The following is a 17,003-nucleotide window of genomic DNA, read 5'->3' as shown; positions in this document are numbered from 1 at the left end:
TCTAAGAGCCAAATGAGGAAACACATTAAAAACATACATGCATTTAGAGGCCATTCCTTTTGTGTGTGTGTGTGTGGGGGGGGGTAAAATAGTGGCCACCAGCTGATCAGAGCTGTGAGAAATCTCCAGTAAGCTCTCCATGAAAATGGAGCAGAGGAAATGTGGTTCCATCTCCTTTTACATTCCAACCCCTTCCCTCCAATTCAGTTCAAACATTTTACCATTCAAAAGTTCAACTCAGTCCTAGTATCAAAGAGCTGGGTAGCACCTTGAGTAGTGAAATGCTGTTGGTATAGTTGACTTTCCATTCACTAGGATTTCTATTTTCTCCCTTCATTTTTATCCTGGAAGGTTAAAGGTATTCCTAACAACTAATAAATAATTACATTTCATAATCATACTGTTTTCTAAAACATTTGGATAATTCTCTAAAGCCAAGGTGATCACGTAAACCTAGGAAAAAATACATATTAGAATCCCATGATGTGCTGACCTTACAATTTCTCTGAGTGCTATATTTATTTCAGTAAACTTGAATCAATGCCTGTCCAGAGTCACATGTGAAAGAAGCGGCATAACAATAAAAATTGCCTTAAGAAGCATCTTCAAAGCAGCAAAGAGGCTCAGTGTGAAGAATGAAGATAAGAGATGTTCACTCATATTTAAATACAACCTAGGCTCTGAGTCAGTGAGCCCAAATGCAGGTTTGGTAATGGAATATTAGTCATTTGGCGAGATGCTATTCCCTGTTGTATGGTCCATGCAGGGCCGGATTAAGACATGCCCTAAGCCATGTCAATATTCAGAGGCCCCCTCCCATAAAAAATAAAGAGAAAAAGTCCATTACCTTATAATAGAAAGGGTAATGAAAAAATAAATGGCAAATTGTTATATTTACATATATACATAGACAAAGATGTATACATTTGCATATATACATAGACAAAGATGAAAAACTACATAAAACATACTTTGCAAAAAGCTTTATTTGCATTATCAAATGCAGAGAACAGAACTTAGTTAATGGAAGTACAATGTAGCTTGTAATTAATAATTAATACTGGTATACTAAACAAAACATACAGACTTGCAATAATCCTATATGCATTGTTATATACCTTTAAATGACAATCTTATGATTTCTTACTTAGCTATATATGAAACTGAAGACTTCTAATGTAAAGGAACAGAAGAACATTACACTGATTAGCTAGCACTTAGTAAATGGAAGCAGTCAAGGAACCTTGAGCATGAGGTCCCTTCTCTACAGCTGTAATGAAGTTAGTGCCCAATCTTGATGATGTTTTTAACTGCCCTTCAAGCTGCTGTTTCCAATTTCACTTTTGACATCCATTTTCAGAAGTTCTCTTCATTGTTAAAGGTACATTTTTTGCTTAGTCAATTACACTATAAAAGTAGTCTTTAAAATAGTCTTCAGATAAAATGAATAGATCTCTAGCCCATATGATATTATAGTGGGTGAACTGCGTGCTAGGAGTTGTAGCCAGAGGTATGGAAGAGAGCTGGGAGGAAGAGAAAGGTGGAGCCAGGGTTGTTGGAGTGTGGTCAGATGGATTAGTTTACAGTTTTGCTAAGATCCTGAAATAAAGAAGCTTCAAGTCCTTATCTTTGGTAGTCCATTACTCCTGCAACATAAAACCCCTATAATTTTGTTCCCCTCCCCTGCGAACATTGAGGCTGGCTACAGGCCTGTGTGGTTGTACATGGGTGGGGGTGAGGAAGTGGAGAGATTAGCAGAGATGAAGCCTGGTATGAAATGGGAATTCAGAATTTGTTGGTAGGCTAGCTCCCACTTTCTCCTCTTGAGGTCTGAGATGAGGTTGGGCAACCTGTGGTTGATTTATTTAATTTATTAGATTTATATCCCGCCCTTCCTCCCAGAAGGGAGTAGGCCAGCTGCCCTGGATAGTACTGGGTGTAGATTGGGATCAGATGTTACAGTTCAGAACTTTGGTGGTGGATTTTATAAGAACAAATATTTAAACCAAAGCAATTTCAGTTATAATAAATCTAAGTTATCTCTAAAATATTAGAGGTCCTTCATAATGTGAGGGCCTAACCATGGCTTACTTATCTTGTTCCTATATTCAGAACTGGGTCCATGTTACCACTTATAATAGATTCTTTAAATAAATTGGGAACATACACATCTGAAAACACAAATTCAAAATATAAAAAGAAAACAAGCAACAGCTTTATCCTGTGAAAGCTGAACCCCACGTTATAAAGCCTTTCAATATCCTAGGAAATATTTTTTTCTGAAAAATGTCACTACAGTATGTAGCCAATCACATTTAGGGTTTTTCTGAATAATGTCACTACAGAATGTAACCAATCACATTTAGTTATCTGATGACCTCACTAAGGGGAAATGAAGTCAATTGAGGAAGCATGTGTAATTATGTACATACTTACTCAGAAGTAAACACCACCGTATTGAGGGAGCTGAATGGATTATACTCCCAACTGAAGTGTGTAATATGACTTAGGGGTGAGATCCATTGGCCAGTGCCACTTCAAAAGCATTCTGTTGACCTAACAGGCAGTATTGATTTGAGTTTGTTCTTTGTCCACTATCTGCTGCTTTTGCCGGTCCAAATTTTTTCCCTCCTCAAAAATATGGATATTAATATAAGGTTGCCATATTCTAGTTCCAGAAATCCAGGTATGCTAATTTGTACATTATGCAAATTAGTTGCTAATTATGCAATTAAGCATATTAATAGTTGCATTGTCCAGTTGTTTCATGTTCGTGTTCAGTAATTACCACCAGTTTCCTCCCTTTTTGTAGATAATAGAACTCTACTTGATTGGAACCCTTATACAATTAAATCCCTGATTGATTTGATTAAGCTCAATAAGGCCCTGGGTGAAGATCTTTTGCCACCAGAACTTTTAAAATCATTTCCTGACTGGTGGGCCCCTGTTCTTGCTAAATTGTTTACCGAGATTAATCTGACTGGTCTAATTCCTCCTGGTTGGAAGCTATCTATAGTTCATCCTATTTTCAAAAAGGGTAACCCTTCTCTTCACCGGAATTACAGACTGATTAGTCTGCTGGATATATCTTCTAAAATATATGCTTCCTTTTTACTTAATAAGCTACAGGAGTGGGTCTCTTCCAATTCCATTTTGTGTGAAGAGCAAGCTGGTTTTAGAAACTCTTACTGCACCATCGATCACTGCTATATTTTGTTCCATCTTATTGAGGAAACCTTGAAAAACAATTCAAGACTCTGCAGTTTTTGTTGACCTCTTATCAGTTTTTTACTCAATTGATAGAAACCGCTTGTGGTCCAAACTGCATGCTCTTGATATAAATCCTAGGCTGTTGATGCTGCTCCAAAGTTTGCATCTAGATACCATAGCTAAAATCAGAGTTGGTAGGACTGGACTTTTATCTGACCCTATCCCAATTAAGAAGGGTGTCAAACAGGGATGTGTTCTGCTCCCCCCTCCTTTTTAGTCCTTATATAAATGATCTGGTCAAACTGCTTGGAAATTTGGATGCATGTCTTCCAGCTATAGGAAATAGGAAGGCCAGTATTCTCTTATATGCAGATGACATTGTTATATTATCCTTAACAAGGGGTGGCCTGAAGAAGCAGGTGGATTTGTTGGCTAAATATTGTCATTAGGAGCAGCTTTATCAACTTCTCAAAAACTAAAGTGGTTATATTTGGTAAGAGATCTCCTACATTCAATTGGTCAATTTTTAATAATCCTATCCAACAGACTAAATCATTTTGCTATTTAGGAGTCCATTTTGCAGCAAACTCCTTTTGGAAGGTTCACATGGCTGCTATTGGTGCTAAAGCAAGATGTCTTACTGGTGCTATTCTGAAATTCTTTTACACCAAGGGTGGGGAATTGGTTGTTCCAGCCCTAAAAAATTTTTTGGCAAATGTTGTCCCTTCTGTGTTATATGGTGTAGAGCTTTGGGGTCTTAGCCACTCACTAATCCATGAGTTGAAGAACGTTCAAAGCTCTTTTTAAAAGGTTTTAGGCCTACCTGTTGGTATGCCTGCTGTGCATGTTTGTGCAGAAGTGGGTTGGCCTTCAGTCCAGGCCAGAATATAGGTTCGTCTCCTAAATTTTCACAACAGAATATTAGCTTTGCCACCCTCCCTCCTGGTCCCATATTTTATTTTTTTATTTTATTTTATTCAATTTATATACCGCCCACAGCCCGAAGGCTTTCAGGGCGGTGCACAACATAGGAGAAATGCAATAAAATCACAAAAACAGTAGAGCGTAAATATTAAACAATAAACAACTTGATATACGTTAAAAACTTACAAAGATAGATTAAAATGCCTGGGAGAATAAAAAGGTTTTCACCTGGCGCCGAAAAGATAAAAGTGTAGGCGCCAGGCGAACCTCATCGGGGAGACTTATGGCTTATAGCTTATGGCTCGCCCTTAAATGCCCCAAAGACAGTTGCTGCTTTACATACATTTGTTAGAGAATTTGATACTGAGCTGACGGAGGTTCAGTTACTGTCTAAAGTACAGTTAAAGCTGTTCATGTATAGGAGAGCTTCTGTAGCTAATATGCTAACTATCCACTCTTCAAGATTCTCCAGGCTGTATCCATGCTTTAAAACAGACCATCAGAAAGCTTACTTAGAGGTAATTACTTTAGCTCCATGCAGAATTGCTTTTACTGAATTAAGGTTTAATGTCACACCCTCTGCCTTTCTCAATGGCTGTTATAAAAAACTTCCCTTAGAACACCAGTTTTGTGTGTTTTGTAAAATAGCTATAGAGAATGTCGTTCATTATGTTACCCAGTATCCTTTATATAAAGATCCTCATGAGAAATATCCGTCTGAATTTAGTCGTAGGAAAAATTTTGTTTCACCAAGTTTGTGGGGTTTTTTTGTTATCGGACAAAGAAATATGTATCTTATTGCGTGTTTCCTTATTTGCCCTGGCACCTAGGGATTTAAGAGCTAAATTTGTGTCTCAGCTTTGAATGGTCTATGTTTGTAATGACATAGTGCTAAACAAATAAAACTATTATGGTATGGGTCAATTGCCACTAAAACCTTTTTAACTTACATTTTCAGCCTTAAATGCCTAGACTCCAGTTTCCAACACTTTAGAATATTTACTTATTTATTTATTTAGAAGATTTATATCCTGCTCTCATGGCAGCTTACAAAAGCAATAAAAATACACAATCAATCAATTAAAAGCAATATTGTGATGAGAGATTATCTTAGCAACAATTAGAAAATATGAAATGAACGCAACAACCTGTAACAAATAGAAATCAAGATTTCAATATTATCAGTTCAGTCAATAATTTTAACTAATTAACTTCAAAGCAAGCAGTGCTGTCATAGAATCCTTTCCAATACCTGACTATACTCTGCACAAGTCTGAAGAACCTGAAGACACCCAGGCCTATGCTTATGCTTATTCTTGTGCTGAGCAGTAAAATGAAGATCAGCAAGTAAATAGGAATGATGCATGCTATATTTAGAATATTTAATATGCCACTAGAAAAAACAGAACCGGTGTGCAGCAAGGTTTGCCTCAACTTTATAGTATTTTGAGCATACAGTTTATACAGAGTCCTGCCAAAACTAGGAGTAGCAGTAAAATATTTGTATATTTTTTCAACAAAAAGGTCCCAAAGTAGTTTACCTAGCAAAATATATTTGAAATTTGGCTGTATGAAGAAGATAGCTACAAACCAATCATTTTCATTTCAAATTTTAAATAAAGGAAATTCTCCCCAGTCCTGGCAAAAACAAGCACTGAGCTTTGCATATGTGAAATAGTAATAAAGAAAATAGATCCTCTAAATATGTGCTAAGTGCATTCTACAGCACTAAATTCTAAGCGTGCTTCTATTAATTGGGCATGAGGAATAAGGGATTTCAGCCACTGCCAGGGGGCAGACATGTAGCACCAAGAGCAAAATACATCACATAGTAAGCAAATAACTTTATCCAAGCTGGTGGTTGTGGGGTGGATTGTTCCATTCCTATAGGTCTTAAGAGGGGGAAGGTTGCATGACCCACTGCACAAAATATATAGAGAGTCTGTGTGTATGTATATATGTATATGTGTGTGTATACACACACACACATCTATCCATCCCTGGGGAGGAAATGAAGTAGGGTGATCTTTAGTGGGGAGATGCCTCCCAGTCATTTTGAAGAATGTGTATTAAAAATACTTTTTAGCCTTTTCTGAACTGCTGAACAGAGACTCTGCTGGGCAACAGGATGAACAAGGCTGCATTCAAACACAACCTTGACTTCAGAGTAAGCACCACTTAACAGGGTGAGAGCAGGACCGAAAAACGCCAATACTAATACCTCAGCCTTTTCTACAGAGAGGCTTGCTTTTGTATCTTGCATTTGTTCAGGGGAGGGAACATTTGGTGATTGAAACCCCTTTATTCCATCCTCCATAACGGCATGGACACTCCCATTGCATTCACCATTTAAGACACGTACGCTGAGACACAGAGACAATTGAGATGATGGCTGCTTCACCTTGCTAACTAAACCAGAAAGTCTATGGATAACTGGTGGAGCTATATGTGTTGATCAAGTGAGCATGTGCAATTTTCTAAACTGGTAGTTTCTGCATATGCAGCATGCTGAAAGACTAAAATTCTTGATCTTCCCAGCTGTAGTGTCTCTTATTGGCTAAGAACAATGGAAGGTGAGAATAGCGTTCCTGTAAAGGGGCGTATTTTGCCTTCACCCCAATCAGGGAAGACGCGGGAAGGTTCTCGAAGTTAAGGCGTGCCGCCACGTGAGATCATTAATCCAATCTGGAGGGGTGTGGAGCAGTGGATATAAAGCTGCTCCTTCCCTCACGCGCTTCCCTTTTTGCCTTGCGGCACTTACTGCTGGTTCGCGCTTGCAGGGGCTCTTTCAGCGTTCCGTTGGTGATAGTTTCCTTGCTAAAATACCTCGTTTACCCTTCTCTGCTCTTTCCTCCCTTTCCCGTTGCTCTTTATCATTCACTGTTGTTGTTTTGAGCCCCAACGATCAGCTGGGCTGCGGGCCTCCGCCCACGTGCCCGCCGGCTTCTCCCCGGCTCGCCGGCCGTTTTCCCTTGTATTGCCTGCGCTTTACAGCGTTTGTTGCTCGTGAAAAGCCCAGCTTGTTTTTTACTTACGGTGTTTGTGGGTGGTGACGTTCCTGGTTGTTATATTCCCTTGGTTATATATATAAAATTTGATTCTGTTTGTTCTGCCCCCCCCTTTTCTTCCGGTTTGTCTTTAAATTGTTAAAGTTGCTTGTGTTTGGGTGCTTTGTTAGTTAGTTTCAGTGATCTTTGGTTCTTAGATTAATATATATTTCGATTGTTTATATATATATATTTATTTATTTGCTATTGTATTATATTCAGTGATAATTTGAAGGCAGTTTTGGTATATTAATACCCTTTAATTCATAGCTTCCACCACCCTTTTTGTTTCCCTTCCCTTACTTTTCCTTTAATCCCCCCCTTTTTCATTTTCTGGGCATTTAAAGTGGTGTGTTGATCCTCTGGATTTCTTGTGCAGTTACTTAATTATATTTATAGCATAATATTGCATAAATTCATAATTATAGCTTAGGTAATTTATTCTTAAGGTATATTGTTAGTTAAAACTCATTTAAAAGTTGTTGTTTGTTCATTTTATTGAGTTTAATAAATACCCTTTATCAAACACCCCCCCACTTCCCTTTCCCTTAAATCCTCCACCCCCCCTTAATTCCAGCTTATAATACTTACCTGAAAATAAAAATAAATAAATAATAATTAATACGTGTAATAATAATAGTAGGTTAAGTTAATTGGTGGATTGTAGTTATATTGCACTGTACGTGCACTGTTTTTTAAAAAAAGAGTTGGTAAATTCATAATTAGGTCACACTTGCATTTGGTATGTTGTATAATTGTTGTTATTTGGTCTTTACAAATATGCCACCCAAGAAAGCTCAGCAGAAAAAAGGGGTGCGTGTTGTGAAGCAGACTACAAAGCGCCCGCCAATTCAGCAGGACATGTCTTATGATGATGAGGAGGATTTGGGGACCATCCGTGCGTTGGTAGCTAGAGTTGAGGCGCTGGAAAAGGAACGCAGGCAGCCGCTGGACGCTGATGCGGGTACAAGTACCGCTCCAGCAGGTAAGAAATCTGCACGGTTGGCTTCTAAAGTGCCTAAAAATCGTATTCTTGCTGATTTGGTTTCCAGGATTGGTGTTCTTGAAGCTGCAGTACCCATTGAAGAGCCCTTAGCAGCTGGGTCGCCAGCTGCTTTGCCTGCGGTTCCACATACCATCTCTTCTCCTGTGGTTCCAGTCATACCTGCTGTTGGGCCTCTTCAAGCGCCACTGCCGTTTTCGCCACCGGCGGCCACGGCTCTGCCTGCGGGAGCTTCGGGGTTTGTCGCACCCCCAGTGGTTGCCTCTCCGGCTGCTTATGCAGGTGAGCAAATTGCACAGTCACAAGCTCTTCACACACAGGTTCAGGATTCTATTGCTACTCCTCGTGACACTCCAATGGCGGGTTCTCAGTTCCCTAGCAATACTACTCACCCGTTAGTGTTTATGGGTGGTGTGTTGGTTCCGCAGCAACCCCAGTTACCTTGGCCGACGGCGGCCGTGAATCCTTGGCAGCCGCCTGTGGCTTCTTCCGCACAATCTCCTGCGTATTTGCCTCTCCCTCAGGGAGTTTATCCACGTGGCGATATTTCCCTTCCACTGGGCGACCATTTACTGTTAGCTACTAAAGAAAAAATTTGGCGTGGGGAATATATTGACCTGTTCACTCTTTTGTTTCGTGAAAATGAGATAAAGCCCAAGAAAGGTCAGGAACTTAAGGAGCGTGAGGCGGCCATGAAAAGGAAGGTCGATCGATTGTGGCCTAATTGGTTGAGCGCCTATACTATCCATATGGGCGTTATGACTCAAGCTTACCCATCGAGGGCTTCGTCCATGATTAAATATCAGGACATTGTTCTTCGGGCCTTCCGTGAGTTCTGGGACCGCTTGGTTGCATTACGATGGAAATTTTAGACAGAGAGCGGCGTTGGACCCCACCCTTCGTTGGGATATCGAGCACACGGGCCTGTGGCTCCGCTCTATGACTCCCGCCAGGCCCACTTTAGGGGACAGAGCTGATAGTGGACATATATTAGCACGTGCACAAACTTCCGCCTTCGGCTCAGGCCAAGGCAGGTGGTGGGTTCAATCCCAGCATGTCTGCTGGACATTTAATAGTACAGGCCGTTGCCTCAGACGGCCATGTAAGTTCAGACACGTCTGTGGTTCATGTGGTGGCAACCACCCCAGCTCATCATGCCAGCGAGCGCGTACAGCTCGACGGGGTACAGGGAAACAGCGACAGCCCAAATGAGGGCCTGGCAACAGCGGCGGTATATCTTTAATAATTTGTCATTCCCAAAAGGCGCCTCTGTTAATGATGGGATTTCTCAGTCATACACATCAGTTAGATATACGTCTTTTGATGAGGCAGTGAGAGTAGTTCGCAAAGCCGGTAGGGGCGCTTTAATGGCTAAGTGCGACATAAAATCCGCTTTTCGCCTCCTACCTGTTCACCCTGAGGATGTGGATTGGCTTGGTTTTAAATTTCGGGGTCAGTTTTATGTAGATAGGGCTATGCCAATGGGTTGTTCCGTGTCGTGTGCTGCTTTTGAAGCATTCATCACATTTCTTGAATGGGCATTGAGGAGGAAAGCCTCTTCATCCTTCTCTGCTCATTATCTGGACGATTTTTTGTTTATTGGGCCAGCTGGGTCTTCACATTGCCTCCATCTGATGCAATCCTTTGCAGCTTTAACTAAAGAACTGGGGGTTCCTTTAGCTCCAGAAAAGTCTGAGGGTCCTACTACTTCTCTAATTTTTTAGGGATCCTGTTGGATACTGTGGCTCAGTCGTCCAGTTTGCCACAAGAAAAGTTGCTTGCCCTTCGGCAATGGCTTTGCGTGGTGCTAGGATTGAAAAAGATTACATTGGCTCAGTTGCAGGAAATTGTGGGTCATTTAGTATTTGCATCAAAAGTTATTTCACCTGGGCGTGCATTCCTCAGGCGTCTTTGTGACGCCATGAAGGGTGTTCGATCTCGCCTCCACTTTGTCAGAATTACTTCTGGGATGAGAGCTGATTTAAAAATGTGGCTTGAGTTTTTGATGGAATTTAACGACCTCCCTTTCTGGCAGGAGGAATTATTATTGGAAGCTGAATTACAGGTGCATTCCGATGCTGCGGGAGGCCTCGGCTTTGGTGTAATTTTTAGATCCCAGTGGTGCGCTGCAAGATGGCCTGCCAAGTGGCAGGCATCCCGGATCACTTCTGATTTGACATTTTTGGAATTTTTTCCAATAGTAGTAGCGGTTTATATCTGGCCGTTTGTATTTCAAAATCATACAGTGCGTTTCTGGTGTGACAATTTGTCCACAGTTAGCGTTATCAATGCTCAGACTTCCAAGTCGCCGTGTGTTATGTGCTTGGTGTGAACCTTTGTCTTGCAATGCTTGCGTTTCAATATTTTATTAATAGCCAAGCATGTTCCAGGTTTACAGAATTGCATTGCTGATGCTCTTTCCCGCTTACAGATGGCGCGCTTTTGGGAGCTTGCACCTGGAGCGGAACTGGATCCAGTCCCAGTCCCACCGTTCCTGTGGAACCTTGGCAATTAGAAGTCGGGGCCGCTATTGCAGCCGCCCTTGCTCCCAGTACTCAAAAAGCGTATGAGCATTCTGTTGCGAAGGTCCAGCGTTTTCGCACCATTTCTGAATTGCCTATGGCGTGGCCTATTCCTGTTTCGCACTTATTGCAGTTTATGATATATTTAAAAGGGCACAACAATTCTGTTTCTACTATCACTGGGCAACTTTCAGCGCTGGCCTTTATCTCTAAGGCACGGGGACTGCCGGATCATTCTGTAGATTTTAGGGTCAGCAAGGTCCTTGAGGGTTGGTCGCGTTCCGCTCCCAGGCCCACTGACCGGAGGAGGCAATCACACCCGATGTCCTTCTCCAGATCCTGGCAATGTTTCGTTGTTTATGCTCATCTCAGTATGAGTCGCACCTTTTCGCCGCAGTAACTCTGACGATGTTCTATGGTGCTTTTCGCCCTAGTGAAGTATTGGTCCCCTCTAAGCGCAATGTTGCCTACAGGGCCTTATGCTTTTGCGTTTGCACGCTAGGTGCTGATATTGTGAGGGTTTCCCTACGAGTCTCTAAGATGGATCAAAAGGGCTATGGCAGTATTGTGTCTTTGCGCACTTGCCAGGTCCTTGAATTATGCCCTGTGTCTGCAATGCGGAAATTCTTGTCTATTCGGCCAGCATGCCAGCGTTATCTGTTCATACATGCGGATGGTACAGCCCTGACTCAATTTCAATTTTGGGCCGTTGTTCGGCGGGCCTTGTTGGCCAGTGGTCGCGATGCTGGAGTCTATGGGCTACATTCATTGCGGATTGGTGCGGCCACGGCTGCGGCCCTCGGGGGCTTAAGCGTTAGCGATATCCAGGCGATTGGCAGGTGGCGTTCCGATGCATTTAAGTCTTATGTCAGGTTTTAACTATAATGCACTGTGTTTTTGTTTCCATTAGGTTTGTTGAGCCTTTCAGTCCCCGTGAGGATCGTACTGTGTGGCCACTCTATCTTGTTTTGGGCGCACCGGCGTGCCTCTTCGTCGATACCTGGAACACAGCTGCAGCTTTCGGCCGTAGCTACGGTTCAATGGGAAGCCCGGAGGGGCATGTTATGGGATGCGCTGTTGCCATCAGTTTGCCGGATTATGTCTTCGGCGGATCGGCCTCATGTATTGTTGATTCATTTGGGGTAAAATGACTTGGTGCAGCGTCCAGGGATGGACCTGCTTATCAAGGTCACTCGAGATCTCACGTGGCTTATTAGTTCATTTCCCAACCTCCTACTGGTTTGGTCGGATATGTTAGTTAGGAGGGCGTGGAGGTGTGCTTTTCATCCTAATAGGATCGACAGATCCAGGAAATGGGTGAATAGGAAAGTCAGGGCTCTGGTCTTATCTCTTGGAGGGGCATATATTCCTCATGATAGGATTAGGTTCCATGTCCCACAATTGTTTTGGGATGATGGGGTCCATCTTTCTGAACAGGGGTGTGATTTGTTTTTAGAGGATTTGATGCTGGGATTAAGGGGTTTGTTAAATTCTTTGGGTTGAGTGGACCAAGCTTTAGCTGATCCACTCTTGTGGCATAGAATTCGAGCAGGTGAGGTATTCGGGGGATAAATTGAGGTGTTTAAGGCATTCTCGAAAAGGGGCACTGCTTAGGGAACCATCAGAGCTTCATGTCTGGGGGGGATCTGGGTAGTGTCCTTGTGGAACCGGCTTGCGCATCATGGTGAATGCTTGTATGGCGGGGCCATGGTGTGGAGGTTGGAACCACATAACTGGCTCTAAGAGCAAGGAGGGAGGAATGCACCCATGTCCTTGACTCTGGAGTTACAGACTGAGGAGAGTTGTTGCCTTTAGAAGGTGAGGGTATAATCCCTCATAGTTAGGCATAGCCTCACCTGCCCGAAGTATTTTAATCTGATAATTGGCTGTATTGCATTTGATCTAGTATGTTATATTTAATAAATATAACATTATTCCAGTCTTGTGTCACGAGTCTTCCTTGGTGTGGGGGCAATAGGCTGATTTCTCACAAAATGGGCAGAAAACTGCCTCCACATTTTGCCTTGTTTCTCTGCATCTACAAAGGCTAGAGACTTGCTTTTAAAAAAAATAAAAATGATCCAGGTCACCTAATGGGCTAAGCGGGCACTGGGAAGCATGGCTAAAATCTGGGTAAAACTTGGCTAACCAGGCATTATGACAATCATATATTAATATCAACAATTTCTTTCAAAATATCACCAATTTCAATATTTGAAAGAAAATACTGATAAAGGAAAGTGGCTTTGCCTCCTCCTCTTTCTCTGCTGTGATTGAGGATGGTCACCATCTGTTTACCTTTTGGAAAGAAAATGATGACAGCAGTTTTTAGTGACCAATGGCACATCTTATTAAATTACTCATCCATGGATGTTACCATGGAAATATACCATTTAGGAACCTTTTTTGCTGCAGTTAAGAAGTTCCATAATAATTGTTGAAATTCCGTTAGCACTGCAGTTTTTAGATAATCCAGCAATATATAGAGGGTTTAACAACATCCACTCATATGACATATATGCAACAATATCCTGATATAGTAGACATATCTTTTTCACACTTCCACCACATATGCAGAATGTCTTCACCACTTTCCCCACACTTCAAACATATATATCTGGAATTAGGATATATTTTAGCCAAATGTTGAGGTGTGAAATGGCAGTAATACAACATCTATTTATGATAGAATTATATGCCATCTTTCAGTACATCCAGAAATCTTGTAATTTTATATCTATTCTATGTTTTAGCTCCACTTATTTGCAAAGTACAATAGTATACAACATATAGTAACAATGACATTCTAGGCAACACTATTTTCCTATATTTATCCCGAATTTGTAACATTATGATCACACTTGAAATTCAGCTCTGACTTTGGGACTAAAAAGGGCTAGTGGGAAGGGGTTTGAAAATATTCACACAGTGTAAATATTCACCTTTTTAAAACTATGATGATGTTTTTCCTACTCTATGGATGCCATCATTATATTGATTCTTTTTGAAATCCATTGAAATCCCAGCCAATTAGTTACCAAAAGGGAGAACAGAATTGTGACATTATACTGCACAACTAATCAGATTGGGCTATGTGTTAATATGACTGAAAACAAAGTAACTCATTTGAGAAAGTGTTTAAAAAAGCAATGGAATAAAAAAATTCTGCAAGTGGTGTAAAAATTTTTGGAAAAAAGAATTTTTTTCAACACTTGGAAAAAGAATAGTTAAGAAGGGTGAGTACTTTCAACTTAGCCATTTTATTAAGAAATTCTGACTGCCTGGCTACAGTTCTGCATGCTGCAGTAACCTCCTGCCTCGACAATTGTAATGCGTGGGCATGGGGCGTTCCTTGAAGAAACAACAGCTAATGCAGAATGCTAGAGTTTTAGCAAGTAGTGCAATGACGATGTTACACCTAATTTGTGAGATCTGCACTGATTGCGTATATGCTACCAGGTCCAATTTAAAGTGTTGCTGTTAATATATAAAGCCCTAAATGGCTTAGGACCTGGCTATTTGATGGAGAGCTTGGACTCTGAGATCAAGTGACAGGGCTTTGCTCACAGTGCTGCTATTGAATGTTGTTATATAATGCCCTGGAATTCCTTCCCCCAGGGGCATTGCCAACAACATTACTGATGGAAATCTGTCACTTAGCGAAGACCTTCCCAACCAGGTTGTTGGGGGATCTGGTAAGTCTGCTCTGGATTTTAGATTGCCCAACTATTTTATTGCATTGATTAGATTTTAATGGTATGTTTGAATTGTTTTATAATGACTGGAAACCACTTTCAGAACTTATTTTTAAACTCTATAAATAAATGATTGTATCCAACACTGTGCACATGGAGGTTCACTTGCACAATGGGACTTCCTCTTGTCTCTTTGTGCACCCCTACATTCTGCTCCAGAGGGTCCCCTAAGCCTCTGGAGCAAATTGTGAGATTGTGTTGGGGGCTGCAGGGGAGATGAGGGAAGGGGAAAGTTTTGTTGAAAAATCTGTTGTGCACATGTAATGACAGCATTGGATACAATCTTTGAATCAATAAACTGAAAAAGATGTCTGAAAACAGCTAGAGTTTTTCAAACCAAGTATAAAATTCCGTACAGCTATCTTGGAAAACAATTATGGTACAAAATCACCTCAACACTTTTCAAATGGCTACTCTGAGTAAGGATAGCTAGAAGTACCCCCAAGTAGCTGGTGCTCTGCTGAACATTTCAAAGAATTTTGCATTGACCTTGACTTCTGCTCCAGTGGCCATATTGCTGTCACCTGACTAAGTGTTCACTATTTCATTCAATTACAGCTTTAAATTGGTGATTAGCCAATTAATCCTCACAGAACCCTGAGGGATTCAAGTGTTATTGAAATCCGCAAAGTGTTTTTGAAGATATCAAAGAAAATTCAAGTACAGCGTCCTCAATGTGAATAAGACCATTACAATAATGAACTTATTTAAAGGACAATCTGTAATAACAGCTGCTGAGAAACCTAGTCCTTCAATATTAAATAACACACTTTTGTTGGCTTTATGGAATCGTAAGTCAGCATTTCAGACAGGATGTGCAATCCAGGTCATACATATCTGCAAGACAGAACGGTGTACATATTTATACAGTAGTTCAGAAGCTATCAGAAAACATTGTTTTATTATGGTAGCCTTCTCTCTCCTTTACAGTGACTGTTTTCTTCAACGTTTGGGGCGTTTCAATGATCAACAGCAACAGACAGGCAACCATGACAATCAACTTTACATTTTTAAGAAAAGAGGAAATCCAGCAGCCAGTGCTAAGCCTTTTAAGTAGGGTGGAGAGGATATGTTCCCGACTAGCACTTTGGGCCTTGTTTTATTGCTGTTTTTAAATTCTGTTTTAATTTCTGTTTATTTCTGTTGTTATTGTTTAAGTCATGTTGAGACAGCAGGGTAAAAAGCGTCAGATAAAGATAATAAATAAATAATGGTAATGACACCTAGAAAAGAATGCATTTATTTAAACTGGGGCCAGCTCACACTGAATGTCAATTTGTAGAATGTTCACATAGCAGTGATGTGCATGTTTCTGTGTCTCCTCATGTGCAAAACCTTTAACATGATCCAAAGTATGTGCATGTAAATACAGCTCTAAGTAGGTCCCGATTATATGATCCATCTGTCACCAAAAAGAAGAAAAAAAGGGGGATGGATCTCATCAGTAGGGCCTAATTGCACATATCACATGCCTCAATGTTTTTGAAGTGGTGCTTGCTTCAGGTTGCCCACCCGGGGTGGTTGGATCAAAACTTAAGCTCCTAAGGACTACAGTGGACCTCTCTCTTTGCTAGTATGGTGTAAGGGACACCCAGAATCCCTTTGTGACATTTCAATGGTATTATCTCTTTTTGCTTTTCTCAAAATAAGTGAGATGTTTCTCCCAAACAGGAAATCCAAAATTTACTTTGGAATTCCGTTTGAGGCAAAATATGGTAACACATATAGCCCCATGTCTTATTAACTTGCTTTATACATGGAACATTTTTTTTCTCCAGCCCTGGGTCACAACAGTTTATCCAGTACTAGATAAGAAGAAAATTCATCCTGAAAAGTTTCATGTACTAAGCTCAAACTATTGTCAATACTGTTGGAAGGGGCATGGTCAGACTGGGTCATACTTTTGTCTTTCTTGGGAATGTCTAACAATGCAGGGGGTTGGGAACATAGTTGCCAGTTGCCACCAGAAATTTATCCATTTTAAGCCACACATAACTACAAAAACTATGCTTCTTCATACTTTGAGCATATTGACCTTAGATTCCTGCATAAAGGTTTTCTTAAGAAATTGTATACAGTGGCACAGATGTGGATAGCATGAAACTGGAAATCTCAATAGCAACCTCCTAAACAATAGTGGAGAATTTGGAAGACTATGATTTTGTATAAATTCCTGCAAACAAGGGAAACAAACAAGAAATTCACATTTTTTTTTAAAAAAAAGTCATCAAGATTTCTGTGTATTTGTGAGAAAGCCCTCTTAGCTGCTGATCAAATTCCAGTCACCCACAGGCGCCTGTATTTTTTCTGATTACAATGTATAAATGATATTTAACATATGTGATATCGTTAGGGAGCTAGCTGTCCCATAAGCTTGACATACTAAGGACTGTAATTAGTGAGTTTCTTTATAACTTCAGTGACATATTTCAGTGAGTACTTTCCTTGCATGTATTTCAACTTGATTCAACATATATCTTTATAGGGAAAGGGTTGGGGGAGAGAACACCACATGCACACTCTTTTGGGGGGGATCCCAGTT

General features: G+C 40.8%; 1 protein-coding gene across 2 annotated transcripts in view; it reads right to left on the bottom strand.

Annotated features, from left to right (window-relative positions):
- Positions 1-17,003, bottom strand: part of NRG3 (neuregulin 3) — a 1,022,346-nt gene that overhangs the window by 221,518 nt on the left and 783,825 nt on the right. The gene's annotated exons all lie outside the window — the stretch shown is intronic.

The sequence above is a fragment of the Rhineura floridana genome, chromosome 7 (assembly GCF_030035675.1).
Source record: "Rhineura floridana isolate rRhiFlo1 chromosome 7, rRhiFlo1.hap2, whole genome shotgun sequence".
Classification (NCBI taxonomy): Eukaryota; Metazoa; Chordata; class Lepidosauria; order Squamata; family Rhineuridae; genus Rhineura; species Rhineura floridana.
The sequence above is the reverse complement of the archived record's forward strand: the minus strand, read 5'-3'. Positions and strand labels throughout refer to the sequence as shown.